The sequence below is a fragment of the Oncorhynchus mykiss genome, chromosome 18 (assembly GCF_057628025.1).
Source record: "Oncorhynchus mykiss isolate SJ-2025 chromosome 18, ASM5762802v1, whole genome shotgun sequence".
Lineage (NCBI taxonomy): Eukaryota > Metazoa > Chordata > Actinopteri > Salmoniformes > Salmonidae > Oncorhynchus > Oncorhynchus mykiss.
The window spans coordinates 73,596,987-73,606,114 of record NC_143039.1 but is presented as its reverse complement, the minus strand read 5'-3'; the positions used below and the strand labels follow the sequence as shown (position 1 = coordinate 73,606,114).

Here is a 9,128-nt window from a genome sequence, read left to right as displayed (position 1 = left end):
TTGTGATTTACATCAAAGTACTTAAGTGAACTGTTGGAATCATGACAATAGAATGATTATTCTAATTCTATAGTTAGAAGATAATAGTGGGCACTTTGAATACAGTGTTGTTTAACATGGCAGTGAATGAAAATGCCAGGGAGGAGTTATTGTGACAGGGTAGGAACCAAAGTGTTGGTCAGTGTTTCCTAGGGGACCCTATAATCTTTGGCTACATTAAATGTTTTCTCTTGGCTTCCTCTTTGATTTGGAAACTTGCTGATTTAGGTCTACACCATCACTGGTATTTTTAGGCTGTATAGCTAGCTATGTTTAGCTAACTAGCGATTTAGCATTTTCACAAACACGATTTAGCCACAACTTGCTAAGAAAAGACAGACTAGCTGTTTGCAGATGTAATAGAACGTGTTATGGAACGCTAGTGGATTTATATTAAGAAGCAAAGTGGAAACAACACCGTAGTCATCAACATTGTTGCATGTGCTTCATTGCCCATGCGGACTAAAGGCAAGTGTCTTGTGGTCGAGAATCTTCAAATGCGATCCCTGAGTGACAGGGGTGTCTAGGTCTGTATGGAAAGAGAGAGCAGAGAGAGATGACTCAAGTAGTGAAGTAAACTATAAAATCTGACGCTACACACGGCACATCACATTAAACAAAACAAACATTCAAATACCGTTATATAAAATAAAGTAAAACCCCAAACCACTCCGTGCATCAATACCGGTATATAGTAAAATATGTTATACCGCCCAGTCCTAGGTGTAATGGTTATAGTCGCCACCCTAATCACCACACTAACGCAATCAGGACCCTAAAAAGATATGCTAACTGGTCCTGCAAAAAGACTATGATCAAGGGATCCACGGTCAAGGGAGTCCCAAATGGCACCCTATTCCCCGCAGGGCTCTCGTCATTCGGAAAGTATTCAAAACCCTTGACTTTTTCAAAAGCTAATTCTAAAATTGATTAAATAGTTTTTTTTCCCACCCTCATCAATCTATGCACAATACCCCATAATGACAAAGTAAAAACAGGTTTTTAGACATTTCTACAAATGTAATAAAAAGAAAAAGCTGAAATATGACATTTACATAAAAATTCAGACCCTTTACTTTGTTGAATCACCTTTGGCAGCGATTACAGCCTCGAGTCTTCTTGGGTATGACACTACAAACTTGGCACACCTGTATTTGGGGTGTACCAAAGCCTCCTGCATTGTCTTGGCTGTGTGCTTAGGGTCGTGTCCTGTTGGAAAGTGAACCTTCACTCCAGTCTGAGGTCCTGAGTGCTTTGGAGCAGGTTTTCATCAATGATCTCTCTGTACTTTGCTCCGTTCATCTTTCCCTCGATCCTGACTAGTCTCCCAGTCCCTGCCTCTGAAAAACATCCCCACAGCATGATGCTTCCACCACCATGCTTCACCGTATGGATTGTGCCAGGTTTTCTTCAGACGTGACACTTGCATTCAGGCCAAAGAGTTCAATCTTGGTTTCATCAGACCAGGGAATCTTGTTTCTCATGGTCTGAAAGTCCTTTAGGTGCCTTTTGGCAAACTCCAAATGGGCTGTCGTGCCTTTTACTGAGGAGTGGCTTCCGTCTGGCCACTTTACCATAAAGGCTTGATTGGTGGATTTCTGCAGAGATGGTTGTCCTTCTGGAAGGTTCTCCCATCTCCACAGAAGAACTCTGGAGCTCTGTCAGAGCAATGCCAATGCCCTTCTCCCCCGATTGCTCAGTTTGGCCGGGCGGCCAGCTCTAGGAAGAGTCTTGGTGGTTCCAAACTTCATCCATTTAAGAATGATGGAGGCCACTGTGTTCCTGGGGACCTTCAATGCTACAGAAATGTTTTGGTACCCTTCCCCAGACCTGTGCCTCGACACAATCCTGTCTCGGAGCTCTACGGACAATTCCTTCGACCTCATGGCTTGGTTTTTGCTCTGACATGCACTGTCAACTGGCAGCAGGTAGCCTAGTGGTTAGAGCATTGGATCAGTAACCGAAAGGTTGCTGGATTGGATCCCCAAGCTGACAAGGTAAAAATATGTTGTTCTGCCCCTGAACAAGACAGTTAACCCACTGTTCCTAGACCAGTTAACCCACTGTTCCCTGGTAGGCCGTCTTTGTAAATAAGAATTTGTTCTTAACTGACTTGCCTAGTTAAATAAAATAAAAACTGTGGGACCTTATATAGACAGGTGTGTGCCTTTCCAAATCATGTCCAATCAGTTTAATTTACCACAGATGGACTCCAAAGAAGTTGTAGAAACATCTCAAGGATGATCAATGGAAAAAAGGATGCACCTGAGCTCAATTTTGAGTCTCATAGCAAATACTTTTGTAAAATAAGGTATTTTTTATACATTTGCAAACATTAAAATAAAACCTGTGTTCACTTTGTCATTATAGGGTATTGTGTGTGTAGATTGATGGGGATTATTATTATTTTTTAATATTATCTATTTTAGAATAAGGCTGTAACATAACAAAATGTGGAAACTATCAACGCGGTCTGAAAACCCTCTGTATGTACTGTATAGGGAACTGTGTGCCATTTAGGATGCAGTCAAAGCCTTAATGATCAGCAGTACAATAAAATCCCTCCTCCCAAGTTCAAAGCACTGCATGCTACTGAAACTGGACAATGCATATGTATATTTCAACTCACAGTTCACTCAGGCCTATTCCTACATTAATCTGTTCATCTCTGCACGCGGTCTGTAAACACTGGTGCCCATGTGGTTTTAATTGTAGCCCTGCATGTTTGTGTCCAGTTAAAGCACCCAGGCTCAATCTACATCCCAAATGGCACCCTATTCCCTACAAAGTGACCAGGTTCTATATAGTGCACTAATTTTGACAAGGTTTCTTGTCAAACGTAGTTCAATAGGGTGCCATTTGGGATGTAGCCTCAGAGTCTGGTGCTGTTTAGCCAGCTGCCAGTGTGGTATGTACACACACGGTGCCTCCTACCCCCTCCCCTCCTGAGACAGGGAGGAGAGACAGGGAGAGAGAGTGCCCTCCCGGTCCCACCATGTTCAGGCCCCGTGTTCATGGAGCCCCGTGTTCATGGAGCCCTGTGTTCAGGCCCTGTGTTCATGGAGCCCTGTGTTCAGGCCCTGTGTTCATGGAGCCTGTGTTCATGGAGCCCTGTGTTCATGGAGCCCTGTGTTCATGGAGCCCTGTTTTCATGGAGCCCTATGTTCATGGAGCCCTGTGGTCAGGCCCTGTGTTCATGGAGTCCTGTGTTCATGGAGTCCTGTGTTCATGGAGCCCTGTGTTCATGGATCCCTGTGTTCATGGAGCCCTGTGTTCAGGCCCTGTTTTCATGGAGCCCTGTTTTCATGGAGCCCTGTTTTCATGGAGCCCTGTGTTCATGGAGCCCTGTGTTCAGGCCCCGTGTTCATGGAGCCCCGTGTTCATGGAGCCCCGTGTTCATGGAGCTCTGTGTTCATGGAGCCTTGTGTTCATGGAGCCTTGTGTCCATGGAGCCCTGTGTTCATGGAGCCTTGTTTTCATGGAGCCTTGTTTTCATGGAGCCCTGTGTTCATGGAGTCCTGTGTTCATGGAGCTCTGTGTTCATGGAGCCTTGTGTTCATGGAGCCCTGTGTTCATGGAGTCCTGTGTTCATGGAGTCCTGTGTTCATGGAGCTCTGTGTTCATGGAGCTCTGTGTTCATGGAGCTCTGTGTTCATGGAGCTCTGTGTTCATGGAGCTCTGTGTTCATGGAGCTCTGTGTTCATGGAGCCCTGTGTTCATGGAGCTCTGTGTTCATGGAGCCTTGTGTTCATGGAGCCCTGTGTTCAGGCCCTGTTTTCATGGAGCCCTGTGTTCATGGAGTCCTGTGTTCATGGAGCTCTGTGTTCATGGAGCCCTGTGTTCATGGAGCCCTGTGTTCATGTAGCCTTGTGTTCATGGAGCCCTGTGTTCATGGAGCTCTGTGTTCAGGCCCTGTGTTCATGGAGCCCTGTGTTCATGGAGCGCTGTGTTCAGACCCTGTTTTCATGGAGCCCTGTGTTCATGGAGCCCTGTGTTCATGGAGCCCTGTTTTCATGGAGCCCTGTGTTCATGGAGCCCTGTTTTTCAGGCCCTGTGTTCAAGCCTTGTGTTCATGGAGCCCTGTGTTCATGGAGCCTTGTGTTCATGGAGCCCTGTGTTCATGGAGCCCTGTGTTCATGGAGCCCTGTGTTCATGGAGCCCTGTTTTCATGGAGCCCTGTGTTCATGGAGCCCTGTTTTTCAGGCCCTGTGTTCAAGCCTTGTGTTCATGGAGCCCTGTGTTCATGGAGCCCTGTGTTCATGGAGCCTTGTGTTCATGGAGCCCTGTGTTCATGGAGCCTTGTGTTCATGGAGCCCTGTGTTCATGGAGCCCTGTGTTCATGGAGCTCTGTGTTCATGGAGCCTTGTGTTCATGGAGCCCTGTTTTTCAGGCCCTGTGTTCAGGCCCTGTGTTCATGGACCTCTGTGTTCAGGCCCTGTGTTCAAGCCTTGTGTTCATGGAGCCCTGTGTTCATTGGAGTCCTGCTTTGTTTAACTTACACATTCCTTCAAACGAACAGTGTTTACATCAGTGTAGCCAGAGAACACCCCTAACAATTCTATTCCCTCCCTCCCTCTCCGCTTCGCCCTCCGACCCCACCCGTTCCTTGTCTCCACCAGGCTCCTGCAATGCTCCACCCTCCCTGTCTGCATCCTGCTCTTTTTAAAATGCCTTCATCATTGTGACGACATGCGTGTGGTTCTTCTTTTGTGGAGTCTTTTCTGTTTTTACGCTTTTTATCTTGAGTGTTGGATCAGGGGAATGTTGAGGTAATATTACTGAAGTTGTGTCTCTCTCTGTCCACTGTCTGTCAAGCTGGGGGCCAAAACTACCACGGCGCCTGAGGAAGAGCAACTCACATACAGCCCCCCACCCCTCCCTTGTTCGCTTGTGTCACCACCATTCCTACATGTTTACCTCAGAGCCCCATTCCCTCACACCACCCAACTGCACTGCCTTGCAGACAGACACACACACCACACCAGACTGGACCAGTCCAACCAACCAGAGTGAACAAGCTTCACTTTTGAACTATGAACTTTGATCCTCCCAGCCAATGGAGTTTAACTGAAGGAGAAGGGAACAAACATAACTCTCCAGAAAACTCCCAGAACAATCCCTCTCGGTCGCTCTCCCTTCCACTCTACTGCCAAATCCCGAATGACTGAACTGGATCTTCGAAACAACAAAAATATTGAAATAAAGTATTTTAATTTTTCCCCCTTTCTCCCATTTTTCTGGAGATTTTAACGAGAATTTTCAAAGGGCATTTGGTCTTTTAATTGTGTAGAGATTGCAGGGACTTTGTTCATATTTTTCTACGATTTTTCTTCTCGTCGTAATTGGAAAATCGGTATCTTCAAGGTCAACTTTGAAGGGACTCTTATTCTGAAGGGGGGGATGATAACAAGGGATTGTGGGTGATTTTTCTGTAACTCTTAAACCAATCATGATACGAGGATCCCTCTTCAAATCAAACAACTTTACAACCAATTTTGGTTTCATCTCTTGTACAGTACAAAAAGTTTGTAATATTTATTTTCCCTCTCAATGTGAAAAGTTTTTTTTTTCAATTTAAGTGTAAAAAAATATATAATTTCATCCAAACATTTTTGAGGGCCAATTTAATATCTCGTTGAAGAAATTACTTCATTATCTATTCTTCTGGATGATATTCACACCTTTTGACTGTTTGTGTTTGTTTTTAGTCGTCGTTGTTGTAGTCACACTGGGGGGGGAAAAAAGGGGCTTCATCAGAACTGGAGTGAAGGAAGCAGCGTATTGGAATGACATTATTTATATTTATTATTTTATTTACATTATTATTTCTGCATATGTATCCATTCATTTTAGATCACCCTGACTTTACAGGTTTGTAGTTATGTGTTTTTGTATTAGGCTACTCACACTGCGTTCCAACCACCAGCTCCATAACAGTCATCCATTTGCACCTGGCATGGCAGAGCAGCAGAGGCAACTTTACAATGTCCTTCATTTTCATGTATTTATACTTTTCTACCAAAGGGGGCAGTGTTTACTCATCTATAGAGATGGACCGTCATACAGAATATATGGTACTCTACATGGCTAAAAGTATGTGGATACCGCTTCAAATGAGTGGATTTGTTTTTTTCAACCACACCGATGGTGACAGGTGTATAAAATCGAGCACACAGCCATGCAATCTCCATAGACAAACATTGACTGTAGAATGGCTCGTACTTAAGAGGTCAGCGACTTTCAATGTTGCACCATCATACGATGCCACCTTTCCAACCAGTCAGTTCGTCAAATTTCTTCCCTGCTGGAGCTACCCCGGTCAACTGTAAGTGCTGTTATTGTAAAGGGGAAACGTCTAGGAGCAACAACGGCTCAGCCGCTAAGTGGTAGGCCACACAAGCTCACAGAACAGGACCGTAAAAAAATTATGTCCTCAGATGCAACACTCACTAACGTCAGCACAAGAACTGTTCATCGGGAGCTTCATAAAATGGGTTACCATGGCCGAGCAGCCGTACACAAGCCTAAGAGATTTTGTTGAGATCGATGTGGAAGAACTTGACTGGCCTCCACAGAGCCCTGACCTTAACCCCATCGAACACTTTTGGGATGACTTGGAACACCAACTGCAAGCCAGGCCTAAACGCTCAACATCAGTGCCTGACCTCACTAATGCTCTTGTGGCTGAAGGGAAGCAAGTCCTCACAGCAATGTTCCAACATCTAGTGGAAAGCCTTCCCAGAAGAGTGGAGGCTGTTATAGCAGCAATGTTCCAACATCTAGTGGAAAGCCTTCCCAGAAGAGTGGAGGCTGTTATAGCAGAAATGTTCCAACATCTAGTGGAAAGCCTTCCCAGAAGAGAGGAGGCTGTTATAGCAGCAATGTTCCAACATCTAGTGGAAAGCCTTCCCAGAAGAGTGGAGGCTGTTATAGCAGAAATGTTCCAACATCTAGTGGAAAGCCTTCCCAGAAGAGTGGAGGCTGTTATAGCAGCAATGTTCCAACATCTAGTGGAAAGCCTTCCCAGAAGAGTGGAGGCTGTTATAGCAGCAAAGGGGGGGGACCAACTCCATATTAATGACCATGATTTTGGAATGAGATGTTTGACGAGCAGGTGTCCACATACTTTTAGACATGTAGTGTATGATGCTTCTATCTAGAAGAAGTCAGTAACAGAAAGGATTAGGATTAATTGGGGTTGATTAGATTGATTAGACAGAGTAGAGTTGATTAGATAGAGTTGATTAGAGAGTCAGCGTTAAAGGCCCAGTGCAGTCAAAAAAGTTATTTTTCTCTGTTTTATGTTTCCACAGTATGATGTAGGAATAATACTGTGGAAATGATGATAATGATGCTAATGCCCTTTTAGTGTAAAAGCTGTTTTGAAAAGACACCCTGAAATGTATGCCTGTTTTGTGTGAGATGGAGTTTTGACATCACCAGTCAGTAAATGAGTTAATAGACCAATAAGAAAGAGAGTTCCAAACCTCTCTGCCAATAACAGCTAGTTTTTAGTTTCCCCCTCCCCACTCAGACCACTCCCAGACAGTCCTAGCTAAATTATTGCTTGAGAAATGGCTCTTTACCAAGAAGCTATTTCTGCACATATTTTTTACAATTTTAATTAAAAACCATCACCACTAAGGTACTTAATTGTTACCCAGAATTGATTTGATATTGAGATATTTAAAATAATGGCTGCATGGGACCTTTTTAAAGTAAAAGAAAAGAGCTTAAAGTTGACAAAGCGTCAATTGGGATTTTGGGAACTTTTTCCCTCTGGTTGCCTCTTTGGTGTTCTCCTTTTAGAAGGCTGTACTATTCACAACAGCACAAAAATAAATGTTTTGTTTTCTCCCATGTATTTATCTGTGAAGTGTATACATTTATTTGATCCTCCTGTGGAGTACACACTGTCTCTTTTAATAAACAATCCATTATTTAAGCAGAGAGTATAGCACACACAGTTTTGAGATGTTTAGGTCTATTTAAAAAAATAATTTAAAAAATGTTTTTTTTTTTTTATACAAATAGTATTACATTGTACAGAATCCAACGTCTTGTAGTTCTTTCAGTGTGGTGTCTTCTTCTTCCCTTTTCTGCATTAATGATGGATGGAGACTAAGAGAACCAGCAAGCATGTACATCTCTTTGGGTTCATGTTTATTTCTTCATAATGAACCCTCTCATCTTTCATCTCTCTCTCTGTCTCTGTCTCTGTCTCTGTCCCTCTCTCTCTCTCTCTCTCTCTCTCTCTCTCTCTCTGTCTCTCTGTCTCTCTGTCTCTCTCTCTCTCTCTCTGTCTCTCTCTCTGTCTCTCTCTCTCTGTCTCTCTCTCTCTCTCTCTCTCTCTCTCTGTCTCTCTCTCTCTCTCTGTCTCTCTCTCTCTGTCTCTCTCTCTCTCTCTCTCTCTCTCTGTCTCTCTCTGTCTCTCTCTGTCTCTCTCTGTCTCTCTCTGTCTCTCTCTGTCTCTCTCTGTCTCTCTCTCTCTCTCTCTGTCTCTGTCTCTGTCTCTGTCTCTCTCTGTCTCTCTCTCTCTCTCTCTCTCTCTCTCTCTCTCTCTCTCTCTCTCTCTCTCTCTCTCACTGAAAGAGATGATATGTAATAAAACAGCACCCACTAAATAAACACAAATGTACACGCACCTTATTCTGAACACATCGCCTGATATTCTGTTGTTTGTGCCTGAGATTCTGTGTTCCATTTCTCTATGTTCTTGTCTCATGAGGAAATTACAATTTTGTCGCTATTTTCATCAGTGTGAAATCTTGACAAGCAGAGCAAGAGTAGTCTCACAATCAGTCAGACAAAACGTTCCCCAAGTATTATACACGTGTATGTCACGTTCTGACCTTAGTTTCTTTGTTTTGTCTTTGTTTATATGGTCAGGGCGTGAGTTGGGGTGGGCAGTCTATGTTTGATTTTCTATGTTTGGTTTCTGTGTTCGGCCTAGTATGGTTCTCAATCAGAGGCAGGTGTCGTTAGTTGTCTCTGATTGAGAATCATACTTAGGTAGCCTTTTTCCAGCTGTGTTTTGTGGTTGTTTATTTTCTGTCTTTGTGTTACATGTGTATGTCACCAGACAGGAC

At 43.8% G+C, this 9,128-nt stretch overlaps 1 protein-coding gene across 20 annotated transcripts in view; it reads left to right on the top strand.

Moving 5' to 3' along the window:
* The window catches only part of epb41a (erythrocyte membrane protein band 4.1a), a 147,733-nt gene extending 139,646 nt beyond the window's left edge, over positions 1 to 8,087 (top strand). For all 20 annotated transcript variants that reach the window (XM_090209388.1, XM_090209387.1, XM_090209386.1 and 17 more), the window contains one exon: positions 4,855 to 8,087. The gene's annotated coding sequence lies outside the window, so the exon portion shown is untranslated. The remainder of the gene's footprint in view (positions 1 to 4,854) is intronic.
* The last annotated feature ends 1,041 nt before the right edge of the window (positions 8,088 to 9,128 follow it).